This window comes from Schistocerca cancellata, chromosome 2 (assembly GCF_023864275.1).
Source record: "Schistocerca cancellata isolate TAMUIC-IGC-003103 chromosome 2, iqSchCanc2.1, whole genome shotgun sequence".
Lineage (NCBI taxonomy): Eukaryota > Metazoa > Arthropoda > Insecta > Orthoptera > Acrididae > Schistocerca > Schistocerca cancellata.
The window spans coordinates 297,775,768-297,795,843 of NC_064627.1; the positions used below are offsets into that span (position 1 = coordinate 297,775,768).

Here is a 20,076-nt window from a genome sequence, read left to right on the forward strand (position 1 = left end):
ATCTATGAGAATTATTCCTTGGGAATCCCAAAAAACAGTAACCGTCACCTTACCAGATAAGAAAAGGTATTTTTCTTCCTCGGCGCACTTTCGCCATCCTTTGTCGATTGTTTTGATTGCCGTTTTGAGTCTGGCGTGTAATGATGGATCCACGTTTCATCAACAGTCACAAATCGGCACCAAGTGTCTTATGAATTGTGACTAAACATCACCAGATATTATGTTGAAATGTTGTGCGACATGCGCTTTTGATCGATTGTGAGCAATCGAAAAACCCACCTCGCACACAGCTTCATCGTAGCCAATTCTCTGTGCAGCACTCGCTCTGTTGAGATGCCCATAGTCTCAGCAATCTCATTAATTTTTTATTCGTCGGTCTTGCGTTACCATATAATGGATTTTGTCAGTGACTTCCTTTTTGGTGATCTCAATTGGACGGCTGTAGCGCGATTCGAATTGGTTGTTTGTCCGACCACGTTTAAATTCAAAAATCCAAAAGTAAATGGTCTTCAGTTACGGTTCAGAGCCAGCGTGAACTTTATCCAATTCCATTGTGGTTGGGCGGGAGTCCAACAATTCAAATGAAAATGTTTAATAACAGCACGAGAATCGGTTTTCTCCATTTCCAGTCTTAATCGACACACTGACCAGTTCAGACGGTTGTCAACAATAAACTGTATGCTGTACATTAAAATTCTTTATACGATCTGATTCGTGACGAAATGTCACGGTTGGTCCTCTGCGTTTCCTCCTTGTCTGTAGCGCGTTCCTTTTGAAATTCCCGCTTCGCGCTCTGCTGTTTCCTTACCGTAGCCAGAGGGCGCTGTGGCGTTGCTGCGGCCGGCTTCCTGCCGTGTTTGCGGGAGAGCGTCGGGCGGGAGGAGGAACTCTGCGGACGTCTGGGGACGTACAGGAGGCCACGCAGTTTTGTTGATGGTTTGGCGTGACTCGTGTCTGGTGTGATGCATCGTTGAAGTCGTGATAGCAGCCAATGTTACTGTCTTGGTCGCAGGTGGATCCAAGGGGATGAGGCCTGGCCGTCCATTGAAACTCCTATCCTACTCATGTCATCGGACTTGAAATAACACGTTTTGACCATTACTTGCGTCTTTGCAAGCAACTGGGGATTCTGACGTCTGCAGTAATTCGACGGAGATTATTTGTTTCGTCGGTGTGTAAATGACTGAACAAGGAGCAGTTTATTTAATGTTCACCTTATGCTCGTGTTCTGCTTACGGGTGTAAACTTGACTCTCACCCTTGTCTATTGATTTTGAGCGCATCGTCAAATACTGAATCCAAGTAGAGACTTTCAATTAATTAGCTGGATTCTTTCTTTCCTCGTCACGACGCGTGTTAAATGACAAAGTAGAATTGTAGATCTTAACTTGCTACCTTATTTGCGTGGTATAAGTAACAAAGCCTAACCTGTTAACTAATTAAGGCTTGTGGTAAATAAAGTTATTAAGTGTGTTGTTTTAAAATGTTATCTGAAATGTGTCAATGATTTATGTTGCGCTAGTTGATTCTGGGGTTTGAACGGAAGTGTTGGCACGTCTGCCGTGTAAGAGAATACTGCAAGTTTTGATTGTTTTCGAGACTTAAGTTGAGACAGAAACTAGTGTGCTTTAGTCCTGCCTTGGGTTAAGCCTATATTCGGGCTATGGCATTTGTACTGCAAGCTGCAATATAATCCTGTTGTTTCATGCTTGTTTGTTCTCAAAGTAGGTGTCTGCGCTGAACGTGCTTTGGGCTGGGCGTTTCGCCCCTCAGTATTATACTTGGGTTTCAGATGAGTGTTCAGTCTATTGACTGTCCATCGTACGCCACATCGGCAATGGTCAACCTGTCATCAGTCGATTTCAATGCTGTAGTTCCATTACCTTCTGACCAGGGTTCTTGCTCGAAGCTTGTCTGTAAATACGCCGCTAACCTGGTTAGCGTATGTTGTGGCTAGCTTAAATTAATCACTACTCAATAGCCCAACACAGTTTGTCGGCCCCCAGAAGCCGTGTATGTGTTATTTATTCCTTTATTCTAGTCAATCTATAAGCATGCTATTCTTAATTTTGTTACTTCACTTACTATACTTTACTTACTTTTACTTTACTTTTGGTAATTCTTCAAGGAGATAGACGTTTCAGCTGCACCGTCACAATACATGTATTCACTAATGAAATTTGAGAAGAACAGTGACGTTCATACCTACAACACTACATGGGAAAATGACCTTTATTACCCATTATTAAAGCTGCCATCTTTGGGGTGTTTAGATCGAGTGCTGCTCCTTTGGGTATCGATTTGTCAATTTCCAATTTATTATTTTTCCACCTGTTTTAATCGTGCTTAAGCGCATATACTGTTGAGCTGTACTTAATGTGATGTGTAAAGAAATATCGGAGGTTAACTGTCGCTGTAAGTTGTTGTCGACGGTGTACTTTCCTGTTATTCACCTTAATGTTCTAGTCAATGTGTAAACATGCTAAATATTTTCCCTTTAAGTGGGGTGTGCCTGCCTTGAAGTTATAAGTGACTGTTTCACAACCAGTTCTTTAACGCGCCTACGCGCATATTTATTTTTATGTGAGTTTTACGGGAGAACTTAAATTGTGTTCGCCTGTTGAACTTTAACTAAAGTTCAGAAAACTGAATCAGGTGTTTATTATTGTTCTAGTGCTATTATCTGTCTAGCGTAACACGCGAAATTTCTTGGTCTGTTATCAAGTGTTACTATAAATGTAAGTTGTGGTGAAGTGATGCGCTACTTCAGCTGTTCCCGTGATTTCCTATCTCCACATATAATATTTGATTGTTTCTTATAAGACTGATTAAGCCTTTGTTGAAATGTTGGAAGGCCGCACGGGATTAGCCGAGCGGTCTGAGCGCAACAGTCATGGACTGTGCTGCTGATCCCGGCGGAAATTCGAGTCCTCCCTCATCCATAGGTGTGTGTGTTTGTCCTTAGGATAATTTAGGTTAAGTAGTGTGTAAGCTTAGCGACTGATTACCTTAGCAGTTAAGTCCCATATGATTGCACACAGAAATACTGGAAGGAGGCGCGCATGTCTCAAGATCCTTGGACTAATCAGGCCTACCAACGATGAAGGCGCAACAAAGACGTTCCATTCTTTCATGGAAATTTACTATACTTACCTAACCACCCTCCTAACAATAGTGCAGGAGAGGAAACTTTATACACTACTGACCATTAAAACAGCTACACCACGAAGATGACGTGCTAAAGACGCGAAATGTAACCGACAGGAAGAAGATGCTGTGATATGCAAATGATTAGCTTTTCAGACCATTCACACAAGGTTGGTGCCGGTGGCGACACCAACAGCGTGCTGACATGAGGAAAGTTTCCAACCGATTTCTCATACACAAACAGCAGTCGACCGGCCTTGCCTGGTGAAACGTTGTTGTGATGCCTCGTGTAAGGAGGAGAAATGCGTACCATTACGTTGCCGACTTTGATAAAGGTCGGATCGTAGCCTATCGCGATTGCGGTTTATCGTATAGCGACATTGCTGCTCTTGTTGGTCGAGATCCAATGACTGTTAGCAGGGTAATACGGAACGCCGTGCTGGATCCCAACGGCCTCGTATCACTAGCAGTCGAGATGAGAGGCATCTTATCCGCATGGCTGTAACGGATCGTGCAGCCACGTCTCGATCCCTGAGTGAACAGACGAGGACATTTGCAAGACAACAACCATCTGCACGAACAGTTCGACGACGTTTGCAGCAGCACGGACTATCAGCTCGGAGACCATGGCTGCGGTTACTTTTGACGCTGCATCACAGACAGGAGCGCCTGCGATGGTGTACTCAACGACGAACCTGGGTGCACGAATGGCAAAACGTCATTTTTTCGGACGAATCCAGGTTCTGTTTACAGCATCATGATGGTCGCATCCGTGTCTGGCGACATGGCGGTGAACGTATATTGGAAGCGTGTGTTCGTCATCGCCATACTGGCGTATCATCCGGCGTGATGGTATGGGGTGCCATTGGTTACACGTCTCGGTCACCTCTTGTTCGCATTGACGGCACTTTGAACAGTGGACAACTAGAAAATTTGTGGCCAAATTTTCTTGCACTTGAAGCACTTAATAGTGGATGCTGTATTGTGCTTGGAATCGATTAGATAAATTATAATCTATATGCGATAGTAAATCACTCTGAAAACGTAATTACAGTGGCGACTATTTTGTTCACTTTAGACCTTCGTTAGACCCGACGGTTAAAATGAACACCATACCGAGTGAGGTGACGCAGTAGTAGCACACAGCTCTTGCATTGGAAAGAAAGACGGTTCAAACCCGCTTCTGGCCATCTACATTTAGGTTTTCCGTGATTTGGCTAAATCGCTCTGGACGAATGCCGGAATGGTTCCTATTACAGGGCACGGCCAGTTTCCTTCACCATCCTTGACACAATCCGAGCTTGTTTTCCGTCTCTAATGACCACGATGTCGACAGGATGTTAATCTTCCTTCCTTTCGTCTAAATTGTATGGTTGCTCTGGAATATTATTTTCTTGATCCTGTTTATGTTCCTTTGAGGAGAAATTGTGACAGGGAAGTTTCTAACAGCTAAACAATACCCATGATTGTGCTTTGTGAGAAGGAGGCTGTTTTAATGAATACCATTCGATTGCGGATTCTGTGTATTTTACGAAGTTGGGTGTGAGATGATCACTGTGATGGGACTGCTGGGGACATACGGCCGCCGGCGTGGTTCGATTTCCCTTGTTGCGACTGGTCCGCCTTGGTGCCACCGACCTTAACGAGGGTTCTTCTCATGGATGCTACACGGCATAAACGACGGCCCAAATTAGATGTACATCTACTTCTCAGCATTCATGGGCAGGAAACAGTGCAGAGACCAATGGATGCACGTGCACTCAGGTGTCCACCGCCGTGTGGGTACTCACTGACTTCCCCGCCTCCCACTTGGACTGACTACCAAGCTGGGTATTGGACAGCAATCCCTGGAGAGCCCACAGTATTTGAAATGTTTTTAAAATAAAGTGAAGGTAAAACCGGTAACGGGGGTCATTTGTAAATAAACTGAAAGCGGGATAGGATTTAAGTAAAGTAAAATTCAGTTTTGTCTGTTTGTCGTGGATATTTGTTCGCCTACGTGTCATGTAAACACGCAGAGAAGCCCGAAAATTGAACTACGATTTTGACTGTTCAAACAGATCCTCCACACCTACATTTACACACGTACCGTACATACCGCACCATTGCTAATGATCGTCTTTCTTGTTGCGCAGGCAAATAGAGCGACCGTAAAATAACACTTCTCAACAATACTTTTGTTACAAGGAATGTGTACCGTATTCCTTGGCAAGTCGTGGGTGCTGAATTGGGAAACTAAATTCCCTTCAGATTTAGTTCTCGGAAAACAATTGAAATACGTGTAAGGAATTACGGCCAGTGACCCTCAGTTAAGAAATGTATCGTTAGGCAGTGAAGTTGGGTAGCATTGTCGGTGAGTCACGTTAAGATCCCTGCCAACGATCAAGTAATTACTCAAACTTCACTAGTTTTGTCAAATATTTGGTAGTGTGCGACTTTGTTTGACGAACGTAGACGGTGTTTGATGTGTTTAAGAAAAATTTTCATTGATGGCCTACCTGACGAGATGGTGGACTTTGTTTGTGTCGATGTTTCACCGCGTATGTTTAGCGAGAAAGACTGTTTAGTACAATTTGTCTTACTGTTTAGTGAATTTACACAATTATAGACATTACGGCCAAGGATAAAAGCAAGAAAAAAAGAAAAACACTGGAAATTATGAAAATGGTAGAGATGTTGAACCTTTCTTGGGCAGGTATTACACAGTATGAGATTAAGAAGAAAATGAATCTTCCACGTACAACATACAAGCGGCAGTACAATAAAATAAGAAAATCGAAGCTCTCCAGGTCTTCCAAGACTGATCTTTATGTTCCCATGTTGTGGTATTTTAATATAATAGTATTAGAGAACCAATTGAAGACAATAGATTTTCCAATAACTCTGTCTTTTTTTAATGTGAATGCAAAGTAATGATGACAAGTTATTAAAAGATTGACTGTCTATTCGGAAAAAGTTGATATAATGATCGGGTTCTCTGAGTATAATATTTTCTTTAGCAGATATTTCGTAGATAAACATATCTCTGTTTCAACCATTCCGTAGACCAGCTTCTTTTTTCCTTTTTCTTCTATATGCACAGTGCTAAACACTGCAAAAAATATTTCGTCTGCATTGGTAGCCATTCGCACAAGTGTCTAAATACTTCTGACCAGACTCGCATCCTGACAGCTGCTTCAAAAGTGAGGTTAAGTTAGAGAAACTTTGTTGCTGCTTCTGCGAGTTTGTTTCAGAAACCTGTGGATAGGAAACGGGCGGATATGACATGTTTATCTCTTTGGCGTATGGTAAATAAGAAATTATGCTTGTACATGTCTTCGTGTCCTTGGTGGCTGGATGAAGTTAAACACATTAATCTGTGTTACTACTATTGCAGAATTCCCCTGTGGGGAGGTCTAATCAAGGAAATTGTGATTCTGCCTGCGCCTAGCAGATAACTTGGCTTGGACGGTTAGGGCTTATTTGATGTGTTTTTCGTTCAGCCTATCAGCGGTTAGGGTGTATTTCGAAACATTGGCTCAGGTCGTTCACTTTTCACCACTGCTGGCTTGTCATTTGTAACCTTTTTTCCTGCTAATTTTGGTGACTGTACGAAAGTTGAAAATCTGAATCGTCGAATGTGTACTTGTAATGGCCTTTTTTTGGCATTAGTAATCATTTGTAACAGGCTTCGGAAAAAAAAAGTGTTAAGTTGAGTTGTCAAGATACGTTGAAGTTATTCTAACGAAAGCTGTTGGGTACCATGGTAGAGGGTTGAACTATGATTGTGTGATAACATATAATATTTTTTGCAACTTATGCCTGATGTTGCTAAATTATAGGGCCTTTTGGTTTCTAAGAAGGAAAAAAAGTGACTGATATTTAATTGCTATCTTGGATGTTCATTGATATTATGTATTTTATTTCTTATGTTTAAATTATTGCACCTATTTCAAATCTGATGTTAGAAGTAGCGTATTCCATCTGTCTCTCGCCTTCCTGGAAGGAAAGTTGTCTAAAGAAAATAAATAAAATTGTGCGAGCATGCATTCTCCTCTCAATCCACCACCACTCACATCTACTGCAACCCTATCCTTGTTGCAATTTTTGTTACTACTTGTATCTCAGCATTGAGATCTAACCATTGCTGGAAGTGACTGCTTGCTAGTTGTTCCAAGCGTGACGTTTGTGGTTTGTGTTCTGTGTTAATTCAGACAAAAAGGAGACGGCAAGGAATACTTGCATACCGACCCAACATTTCAAGGCCATTATCAATTAACTGAGCACAAAAAATTGTATCAAGGGTGTGTCAACGATCTTGATCGTGAATTAAATTCGTCGAAGTAACGGGTTGAGCTTCTAGCTTCGAAATTAAAGTACGGAATCTTTTCTCTGCGGTACGTGTGTGACTGTTTATCGTGAATGCCATGTGGTTTTTCTGAATATTTCTACAAAGAAGGTGACGTCATTTTTTGTAAGGTTGTCGAGTCGGGTAAGGGTTGTAAAAACTCTTGACCAGTGTAAACGAATGGTGTTTGTTCATTCAGCAAAGTACTTCTTTACAATGGGAACAGATTTCCTTCAGTTCCCCTTACTCATGTTGTTAATCCGACGGAGATATATGAGAACTTTAAACGACTACTCACACTTATCCACAGAAATACAAATGGCGGGTATGTGGAGATCTCAATGTAATTGCAATTTCTTTGGACATACAACTCGGGGACACATTGCGACTGCAAGCATATACAGAAACCATTATGACATGAAAAACTGAAGCAGAAATGCAAATTACAAAATCAGATTTGGATTCAGGGGCGATCTATCAGAAAAAGTGTACAGAAGTCCCAAAATAACCTACAGAATCTCTGAAAGTGAATATTTCTCTAATTGAAACAGATATAAATGAAAAGTTTATGTTGTCGTATACACTGTGATGGTATATGCACAAAATGACTTCCGTCCATCGCAGTATATCGTCGACAACAATTTAGAATAGAGAGACATACCTATTGTATTTTTTATTATGGAAGACCATGGTGTATATGCTCAATTTTCTCTCTTAGGTCGCCACATTTCTGTGGTTTCTGGCATACACTGTATTCCAGATAGTGGCCCAAAGATATAAATCAAAATGGCTAGATACTTGTGCGGCTGGTCCCGGCGGAGGTTCGAGTCCTCCCTCTGTCATGGGTGTGTGTGTTTGTCTTTAGGATAATTTAGGTTAAATAGCGTGTAAGCTTAGGGACTGATGACCTTAACAGTTAAGTCCCATAAGGTTTCACAAACATTTGAACATTTTGCTCTCCCTCTTTATACTCTTCTGGGGAATCTGCGATTGAGAAATTACCTCACGTCAACAATGAGCGTGGTAGCGCAATGGCTGGCACACTGGACTCGCTTTCAGAAGGACGCCGGGTCAAACCCGCGTCCGGCCATCCTGATTTAGGTTTTCCGGGATTTCCTTAAATGGCTTAGGGCAAATGTTGTGATAGGGCACTCGAAAGGGTACAGCCGCTTTCCTTTTGCGTCCCTCCCTAATGACCACGTTGTCGACGGGACGTTTAACACTAATCTCCTCCTCCTGCTCCTACCTCAAATTAAGCTGAAAATGAGGCGGCGCCCCATTCTTCATTGAAAGAAATGTTGTTAGTATCTGGAGTTATCATGAGCAGTATTTCTAGGAAAGAGTCATCTGTGGCACTCTCTTCAAAGAAATACGGCTCGTTTAGCGTTGTAGATCAGCATTTATCAGTTTCCATAAGTCGAACCCTTTATAACGTCTAGTTTTACTGTGAGACCCCTATTTTTACTATAGTTGTTCTTAATCAACGTTCTGTAGAAGGACTGTTCCCAAAGAAAATGACAGTTATTTCAAGTAATACATGAAGACTCACGGATAAAATGGGATAAGTCCATTTAATAAGTAATGAGTTTATGGCACATTCTGATAGCTTGTCGTCGTTATTACAGGGCAGTTACAGTGACTTTCAGTGATAAGTTACCGAGGTACAGAGGGTTTCACTTTTAGTGGTAACGGAAAGAACATTCTGCGTCCGTCTCTTCACGAAAAGGATGGGGCAAGTCCAAGGTTTGCTTCCACTGTTCACATTGCACCTTTTAGGTCAGTTGAGTTGCGACTGCAAACGTGATAAATTGTGTTTCTTACTCTGTGTTATTTCCTTATAGTAAAGGTGTTTAGTTAGAAATGTGACAGTAGTGTGATCCTCTCAGGATTTTCAAAATTTGTGGATTATCACGAGAATGTAAGAAATCATCTGTTAATCAATCAGCTAAAAAAGAGAAAAAGTTTTAGCAGAATGAGTAAGGTTTGCAAGGATCTTAGGACAAGTTAGGCAGTGACTGCAAATACTCACTGTCTGAATGTTTCAGACAAATCTGAGCTCAAGAAAAAGAACAGCTTACAAAGGATTTTAATTTGTTAGGTAACTGAAATAACTTCTGTGGCATTAATTGTTCGTAGAAGGTCTAGGTCTCACGATTCCAATGCCAGATATTCCCTTTTCTAACACATTGTAAGAAGCAAACGAAATGATGCGATGAGTGAAATTTCTCTTTGCCGAAAGGCTGTTATTGCTTTGCATGAAATAACAAACCACAGACTGCATACTATATAGTCGAATACAAAGGATGTTGGAACATCTCCCAAAGACAAATGAAATATACGTGCTTCGAAACTATCCAAAGAAAAGGAGGCAGCCGTTATAAAAAACACAGGTGCATTGAAGGGAAGAGAGACCCACTATAACAAGATAAAGACAGATAGAATGTACCTTCAAGAAGACCTATAAATAAAAAAATGACTTGAGTTGTACAAAGAAAATTGGCCGTAACTTTCTGTTGGCAATGGGATGTACCGGAATATATTTAACAGAAAATTCAACTTATCGTTGGGGTATTGCGTACTGATGCCAGCTCAACATGTGACAAAGTTCAAGCAGAATTTAAACGTTGAATGCAAGGTTTTCCCAAAATATTTCTGAAAAAGAAAAATTAGAAGTTACAAATCAATGTACTTCGCTCGGAAGACCAGGTTCATCAGATAAGGGCTGTTAAATTTAATTCAAGAAAGCGAATAGGAATGCAAGAAAGTCAAAAGATAAACGAAAATGAAGCAGCACGCATGGACTGTCAAGAAGTACCTACCTTGGCCAAGTGATGTTTATTACAAGCGTCATTTATGGTTTAACATTTCGTCATTCATCAAATGACCATGACTGAGCCAATATTTAATACTTACACCGAAAATGTAGGGAGTAAATCACTGAATTAATTTGTTAGTTTTTTTTGTACAATTATGTGCTTGAAATCAAAAGTAAGTGTTCTTATAATATTCTGTTATTCGTACTCAGAAGAGAATAAAAACTATGCAGTGTTTTTATATCTTCACTATGTCGTTCATACGGCTCAGAGATTAGATAGTACGAAGATAGTATTTCCAGCATGAGGACACTTCTACATGGAATGCGATAAAACTTCGGTTTGATAAAACAGAAAACTACTACAGGGTTACCAAAAGACTGGATTAAAAGCTTTTGCAACCACGAGAGTGAATCCAATGACAAAGCCATTCTTGTTCAGCAATAAATTATACGAGACTAGACGACGTTTTTAAAAGCGTGTTACAAACTGAAGAATTCTTTGAAGACACGACCGTTCAGAGAATCTTTGGTTGTGTAGAAAGGTAAGTTGTTCACATACAGGATTACTTACGATGGAACCTGGCCACCTTTAGATTTGAAATGTTCACATGATCTACACTTACACGTGTAGCCAGTGTATCAACCGCTCGGACCTGACGATTTCGTATAGCCTCATCGAGGATATAATGATTTGTTTTCAGTTATATGAAACTTTTCGTAAGGTTTTTGGAGATAACTAACTCTTGGGGTATACTTTTAGAGTTCCTAGTTACGAAATATATGCTGACCTTCAAAAACTTAAACAGTATTGTGGTCAAGACTCAAGAAATCGCTATTCTAATCTACCACATAACGAATCAAAATTCAAGACCAATAAAAAGGACTTCCAAAGCTAAACAACACAAAGAGGGGACAAAAGTCTACCAAAAGTTAATGATTTTACCACGTTCTTTTAGTGACAAAGATGTACTTTCTTTGCATGTACTGTCTTTTTTACCATATAATTACAATTGTTATTTTTTCTAAGATACTTCCTGTACAATAATTACATTTGACATCGCAGTTATATTGTTTACACTAGATTGTAGTGTTTCAAGTATTAGTTATGATATTGGAAGTTTGAATGTCCTCTCCTGAATAATGTACTAAATGTGATTTACCTCGTTTTTTCCGGGGTTCTTCATATATCTACACACATCCCAGAACTCCTGAAGATAGACGTTGACTGTGGATGTTGGATCACAGATACAGTCCCTTTGACTGTTCAGAGTTGTCACTAAATCCGCCCAAAGATGTAAATAACCATGCATGGTTCAAGTGGGACTCAACATCTGAGGTCATCAGTCCCCTAGAACATAGAACTACTTAAACCTAACTAACCTAAGGACATTACACACATCCATGCCCGAGGCAGGATTCGAACATGCGACCGTAGCGGTCGCGCGGTTCCAGACTGAAGCGCCTAGAACCCCTCGGCCACACCGGCCGGCCAACCATGCATGAGCAGCACCTGTTAGACGGAGGCCGACAGCCGATCAGTTCCAGTCATTCCACCAGGAAGTAGGTACACGGCTCGTGATGTCTATAGTTCAACCATGCCTAGACGGTCAATACCGCGGTTCGATATCGTCCGCGTTGTTGCTTTGCGCCAGGAAACGCTCTCAACAAGGGAAGTGTCCAGGCGTCTCGGAGTGAACCAAAGCGATGTTGTTCGGAGCTGGAGGAGATACAGACAACTCGATGACATGCCTCACCCAGGCCGCCCAAGAGCTACTATTGCAGTGGATGACTGCTACCTAAGGATTATAGCTCGGAGGAAACCTGACAGCAACGTCACCATGTTGAATAATGCTTTTCGTGCAGCCGCAGGACGTCGTGTTACGACTCAAACTGTGCGCGATAGGCTGCATGATGCGCAACTTCACTCCCGACGACCAAGGAGAGGTCCATCTTTACAACCACGGAACCATGCAGCGCGGTACGGATGGGCCCAAAAACATGCCGAATGGACCGCTCAGGATTGGCATCACGTTCTCTTCACCGATGAGTGTCGCATATGCCTGCAATCAGACAATCGTCGGTGTTTGGAGGCAACCCGGTCAGGCTGAACGCCTTATACACACTGTCCAGCGAGTGCAGCAAGGTGGAGGTTCCCTATTGTTTTGGGGTGGCATTATGTGGGGCCGACGTACGCCGCTGGTGGTCATGGAAGGCGCCGTAAAGGCTGTACGAAACATGAATGCTATCCTCCGACCGATAGTGCAACCATATCGGCAGCATATTTGGGAGGCATTCGTGTTGAGGGACAACAAATTCACGACCCCATCGTGCACGTCTTGTGAATGACTTCCTTCAGGATAACGACATCGCTCGACTAGAGTGGCAGGCATGTTCTGCAGACATGAACCCTATCGAGCATGCCTGGGATAGACTGAAAAGGGCTGTTCATGGACGACGTGACCCACCAACCACTCTGAGGGATTTACGCCGAAACGCCACTGAGGAGTGGGACAATCTGAACCAACAGTGCCTTGATGAACTTGTGGATAGTATGTCACGACGAATACAGGCATGCATCAATGCAAGAGGACGTGCTACTGGGTATTAGAGGTGTGTACAGCTGTCTGGACTATCACCTCTGAAGGTCTCGCTGTATGGTGGTACAACATGCAATGTGTGGTTTTCATGAGCAGTAAGAAGGGCCGAAATGATGTTTATCTTGTATTCCAATTTTCTGTACAGGTTCCGGAACGCTCGGAACCGAGGTGATGCAAAACGTTTTTTGATGTATGAATTTCAAAAAATAATTTAAAAATTAATCCAAATGTTGTTACAGACTTACGGAAGAAAATCGCAATACCAAAAAATAATTAATGTAGTGTAATGAAATTCGTCTAGATAACATACTTAGGTGATTAACATTGCAAAGTCACAGGTAAAGTAGGCGCGGGATAAGCCGCTGCAAATGCGAAATGCTGGTACATTAATAAGCCAGCATGCAAAAGTGGATTCATTGTGTTGTACAGGTGCCGGATGTTAGTTTATGGGATGGAGTTCCATGCCTGTTGCACTTGGCCGATCAAATCATGACGCTTGATACTTGTTGTGTGTGACGCTGAAATTATCGTCCGATGGTGTGCTGTATTGTAAAGAAATCTGGTGATCGAGCCCAAGCCAACATGGACGAAGACTGCAGGTAAGGGGTAGCGCTCGTTGGGAGTGTGAGTCGGCCGAGTCCAATATACATTTTCACTCGTTGCCGCTAACTGCACATAAAGATCCGATGCAGCTGACATCATCAGTTCCTTCCCTTTCCTTTCTCCCCCTTCCCACTCCAATTTACATAATATGTATCACAGCTGCGGATTCAGCGTGCACAGGGAAGCTACGCACACTGGTCGATTTCTCTATAAGGAATCCAACCATCTCTGAAGACAAAAAAGCGGTATCATTAAAAAGTTGGTGGACAAGGCTAATAAAATTTGCGAGCTGGTTTATTTACGAGCTGAATCATCTAAGATCGGCTTTCAAGATCAACTGTTACTGCAATAAGGAGGTGGATCGAGCTCTCCGTACAAGATCACAAACGGCTGGACTAAAGAGAAACGACGGTCGTCAACTGTAAAAATTTTTCTCCCGGTCATTAACAAGGTTTCGGATCGGATTGGGAAAGCGATGGCCATCTATGGGGTTGAAACGATCTTCAGCTCCACCAAGAACATCAAAGTATGCTTGAAAACGGAAAAGACATACGACGCCCATCTGCGACACCTGGTATATACAAAATTCCACGTAGTTGTATTGAATTATAAATTGGAACCACAGAAAGAAGTATTAACATCCGGTTAGCCTGACACAAAAGGAACTACCACCTGGCATACTGATAAATCGGTTGTAGCAGAACATACCTTCTGAGATGGATAGCACAAAATAATATAATTTTTTCAGCAAAAACAGCCAGTTGTCATGCGTTTTCAGGGACAGCATAGAGATTCACAAAATGGTTCAAATGGCTCTGAGCACTATGGGACTTAACTACTGTGGTCATCAGTCCCCTAGAACTTAGAACTACTTAAACCTAACTAACCTAAGGACATCACACACATCCATGCCCGAGGCAGGATTCGAACCTGCGACCGTAGCAGTCGCGCGGTTCCGGACTACGCGCCTAGAACCGCTAGACCACTGCGGCCGGCAGAGATTCACAAACACTATAATAATTTTAACAGAAAAGACGAAGTTATTAAGTAAGAATAGATGTAGAAGTCGATTTTGCATCAACACAATGAGGATAGCTTACTTTTAATTGAGAACGATAGCGTAAGCGTTATCGGCATCGCTTGACGAATGGTGGTGCCCTCTATGCGGCACTATAAATTGGGGAACCCCAGGTCTTTTACGTCCGAAGATGTCTTCTTCATTCGGAGAAGGAACGTCAGAGAATAATTTTATATGTCGACCACGATCTTTCATCTAGGAAGTTTAAACTGAAGCAAACACCGATCGTGGAACCCTAAAAATGGTTCAAATGGCTCTGAGAACTATTGGACAACATCTGAGGTCATCAGTCCCCTGAACTTAGAACTACTTAAACCTAACTAACATAAGGACATCGCACACATCCATGCCCGAGGCAGGATTCGAACCTCCGACCGTAGCGGTCGCACGGTTCCAGACTGAAGCTCCTAGAACCGCTCGGCCACAACGGCCGGCGTGGAACCGTACATTATATGACGATTTACCCAAGACAGCAAGGGCAGATAAGTTTGAGCCGGCCGGTGTGGCCGAGCGGTTCTAGGCGCTACAGTCTGGAACCACGCGACCGCTACGGTCGCAGGTTCGAATCCTGCCTCGGGCATGGGTGTGTGTGATTTCCTTAGGTTAGTTAGGTTTAAGTAGTTCTAAGTTATAGGGGACTGATGACCTCAGATGTTAAGTCCCATAGTGCTCAGAGCCATTAACCCATTTTTGAGATAAGTTTGAGAACTACCAGGTAATTAGCTTAACAGGTCACGCATTCAAGTTCCTGACCAGAATAATACCCAGAACAATGGGAAAAATTGAGGATCTGTTGAAAGATGATCAGTTTAGCTTTAAGGAAGGAAGGTAAAAGCTCATTACGAAAATGGATTCGCATTTGCGAATCCAGATTGATATCAATTGTTTGTGACACATAAAAACTTATGCCACCCTGGGACTCGAACCCGTATTTCTCGCTTATCGCATGTGGTCGCCTTAACCTTTTTTTAAATTTTTTTTAAGGAATGGACTGGTGGACTGGTGGGGGCTCAGGGGGCAGATTGGGCAGATGTTGAATCCCGAAACCTAGCCACAGTGTGTCCCCCGCGCAGCCATCGAGCCGTTGGGGCACAGGAAAGTTGGACATTAGAATCTACAGAAGTGTAAGGCTTTATTTTTTGTTTATTTATTTTTTCTGTAATTTTTACCATTATTATGAAATTATGTGGAACAGACATACAAAAGAAAAAACAAAATACTGGTAAAAGAAGGGAAAAATAAATAAAATCGATCATAAGAGGCTTAAAGCGAGTCACCGGCGGAGGCGGTTGGAAGGGGGAGGTGCCCTCAGGACCAGATGCTCCCAAATTGAGTTGATGTCTAATAAAGACACCTCGAAGACAGTTGGCAAATAAGTTCGGTTGGAAAATAATGTTCGGCAACGTGGCGTGTGTTCGAGCGCTACATGGGCTGTTTGTAAATAGGTTCAGAAGTCGAGGCGGTCCCTCACGGAATAGGTAACCGACCGCCCACTCCTTGACCCGCGTAATGGCATGATATTTGGCGGGGGGTAAATGTTTGTCCACCTTGTAGAAAAACATCTGGTGGCACTTGGATGTAGCGGGCAATTATTTGCTGCACTAATCGACAGACGTCGTGCGAAGAGGCGCGGGTCAGACGGTGTTCGTTAGCGTCGCGTTCCTGGCAGAGAAGACGAAGACGGGACTCCGACAAACCAATATTGTGTGGTCGCTGTTTTGTGGTAAATTTTCTGTTGACAAATTTCCTGTTGACTATGTGACACACATCTTTAGGAGGGAAGGGCTGGTGGAACGTACTACACACTATGGGCCACCGGATGGAGGCATAGTTGGTCACCATCACATTATGGGAAACTTGGCACAGTAGTGGGTTGGAAAAATCTATGGTCCTGGGAGGTTAGTGTGTGTAACTATAGTCGACGAAAAAGCTCCAATTGTGGGACAGATGAGGTTCGATGTGGCCGAGAGACACTGGTGGAGAGGTGGGTGCATGCAGGAGGACCTCAAACAAGCTGTGCGTTATGGATGTGCCCCGTCTGGTCCATTGTCTTCTCAAACTACTCAAATACAAATCCGCAGCTCACATACGGAAGCTGACGAGTCTGAGGCTACCATTCTGAGGGGGCAAGGTAAGTGCCTCATAACGGAATTTAAACAAGGATTCAGCTTTAAGATAATGCCAAGGGCCGCCTGTACGTTGCGCCAAACCGCCGTCAGCAAAGGAAACATCTGCACGACATGGACCAGTTTTGATGCCACATAACAATTAAGGATCTCAATGCGTTGAAGTGTGTCCTAGCGGCGCAGAAGGTTTTGGTGACGTCGTTACGGATGACGTGTAAGAGCCGACGGAAATTAGTCGCGGCCGGCCGGTGTGGCCAAGCGGTTCTTGGCGCGTCAGTTTGGAACCGCAAGACCGCTACGGTCGCAGGTTCGAATCCTGCCACGGGCATGGATGTGTGTGATGAACTTAGGTTAGTTAGGTTTAAGTAGTTCTAAGTTCTAGGGGACTGATGACCTCAGATGTTAAGTCCCATAGTGCTCAGAGCCATTTGAAATTAGTCGCGGTCATAGACGGCAGGGGTGAAGGAAATGTCCAGGTACTGGAAAGTCCGCGTTAGCGGCAGTGGTGCCACTCCACCTTCCTGGAGGCCTCGTCCATTGCACATCACAGAAGATTTGGCAACGTTGATGGCACTGCCTACGGCAGCCACATAACGTGTAATCAGTTTGTGGACTGCTCGAATCTCGGAGCCGGAGCGGACGAGGAGGAGAAGGTCATCAGCGTATGCCCGACAGGGAAAAGTGTGATGGCGAAGCTTGGTCGTCGGGCCCCCAATGAGGGGCTCTAGGGCAGTAGCATACAGGAGGGTACAGAGGAGGCACCCCTGCCGAATTGACCGGTGGATGGTACCGCCCTATCTAAGCGTCCATTGACTTGGACTCGTGAATTGGCACTGCTATAAAGGCGCTGGAGGTTGGATGTCCATGCGGGCTGTCATTGAAAGCAGGAAACAGTGGCACGCTTCATCGAAGGTGTTAGCGAAATATATAGCGATGGCCGCTCCACAGTCTGCAGGTTACCGCCATCGTAATTAAGTCGCGGCCTTCCCTGCGTCAGTCTGTATGTTAACCTGTGCCACAAGCGTCGTTTGCTCTGGGGATAGGACATGGAGTATTGTCTGGAGAGGCACTGCCAGTAAGCGGGCGATGATGTAATTGGCGTTGAGCAAGGTGAGCGATCTATAGTTCCTGACTGTCGAACCATGGGCTGGTTTTTGGACCAGAATGATCATGCCCTCAGCAAAGTCGGGTGGGTATGCTTAGTCAGATATTATCAGTTCTTGAAACACAGTAGTCCACCGAGTTGCCATGAATCCCCAGAAGGCTCAGTAAAACTCAATCAGTAAGCCGCCAACGTCGGGCAATCTGTTGATTGCACTTTTATGGATTGCGTCGTCGACTCCGTCTCATGTCTCCATCACTGTGAAAGTGTGGGAGAGAGTGCGTGTAGTGTAATGCAAAATGGAGTCGTCTGCTTCAGCACAGGCATCTTCTTCCCTGTAAGTACATTGGTAGTGTTCGAGGAACGCGTTAACAGTGCCATTCTGATTGGTCACCTACGAGCCATGAGGCGTGACTAGAATTTCGATGAGCTGCCAATGGCTCCGTCGTTCGTGGGACTTTACATGATGCGTGGATGGGATTTCCTACCACATCTGATGATGGCGCCGCGTCCATAACACTACTCCCTGCAACTTGTGGCGTACTAGGGCAATTATCCTCGCCTTAGTGCCTTCCCATTCCAACAGGTTGTTTGGGGTTGACAGCTGAGCGTCCAGATCTCGGAGGATAGCATACTAGAACCTGATGGTTTTGCAAGCAGGAAAGGTGTCGTTCACAGGCTGCCCATGTCTCGTTGATTTGCTAGCGACAAGCCAAGTCATGCAAATGAGAAGTATTCAGTTTCCACGGCGCACGGCTCCGCCTTACAGTATGGAGCGGAGGGAGGATGTAAGCGCAATGATTCGAAAAGTCCAGTCGCCAGTTTTCGGCGTCCTGTATGTCAGATATATTATCCTGTGAGACATATATCCTGTCCAGATGGCTTGCAGAATGACTCTAAGTAAGGTATGGCGAGAACAGATGCCATGTTGGACTACCTAGGTATCATACAGCAACAGGTACTGCACCACCATACGTAGTTCCTGGCATGTAGTATAGAGTGGAACCTGATCTTTTGGGTGCAGAAGGCAGTTAAAATCACTTTCTGGCCCGCAGTGTTTGTATCGTCCTAAAAATAGGGGGAGGGGGGGCGATGACCTCAGAATAAAACTGGGCCCGTTCATACCATTGGTTGATGCCCCAAGGGGCACTAATGAGGCGTGTCCCCATGGCAGGGAGTGCCATGCCCCGAACTGATGGAAGGAAGGTAACGTCGGTGACAGGAATCCCTTTGCGAACGTAGATGGCCAATCCACGGTCCATGGGATCATTTGCGAAGGCTTGGGCCGTATAGCCACTGGCCAAATGAAGTTATGCAGCAGCGCGAAATCAATATCAGAAGCCTAGAGCATTTCCTGCATAATGCGGATTTTCAACCTTGAACAGATGTTGTTGGTGGTGTTTGTTGCTATCCAATTGGCCTGGTGGCGGTCCGCTGGAAGCTGGTACACTGGTATCAACGGAAGGGCGAGGATGTCGTGTGGAACGTCATCACGCTCGCCCCCAAGTGGTTGAGGGGACAGTATGATTAGTAGAGCGGCGCCGAAGACGTAGTGTCCCGTAACAGGTCCTACTCTCTGCCTTCTCATCGTACCTTGGCTCTGAGGCTGGCACCGGTGTATCGTCCATTTTGTCCTTGGAAGATGGAGTAGTGGTTCGTGGTGTAGTTTCGGCTGTGATATGTCCATTAAATAGTTCGGCATCCTCGTGGTGTTTTGGGGGGATGGACGCAGGCACACAGGTGGATGCAGCCGCGCTCACATCGCCTCCTTCGGCAGTGGCGGATTTGTGGGCGTCGTTCGGGTCGGCGGCGGCCTCGTCCTCGACCTGCAATATCTCCTCTTCGACGTCTTCTCTTCGACGTTTCAGAGAACGTTGGTTCCTTACGCGACTGCCCGTGTCCGACAACTACAGAGAGTCGCATCGCTCTGGCAAGATGGCTGCCCTAGGGACAATGAGCGAGTCGATCTTCTTCGTGTTGCCGAGAGTTTGGTCAGCCGCCGCCAGCGTCGGTACTGTAGGATTGGGGTCGATGGTCAGCCATGGCGGCGGGCCTTCCGAGGCGCCAATGGCGAACTGTCAGACCCCGTTTAGGACAGGATACGTCCAAAACTGCGTCCACTTCTCCACATTACGGCCTCGGACCGTGCCGTATGGTCGGAGTGCCGTGACGACTTCTTCTGCAGCCAATGGCGAACTGTCAGACACCGTTTAGGACAGGATACGTCCGAAACTGCGTCCACTTCTCCACAGTATGGTCTCGGACCGTGCCGTATGGTCGGA

General features: G+C 44.3%; 1 pseudogene; it reads left to right on the forward strand.

The window, feature by feature from the left end:
* LOC126153553 (60S ribosomal protein L3-like) overlaps positions 1-19,325 on the forward strand; it is a 138,647-nt pseudogene extending 119,322 nt beyond the window's left edge.
* Positions 19,326-20,076: the final 751 nt, after the last annotated feature.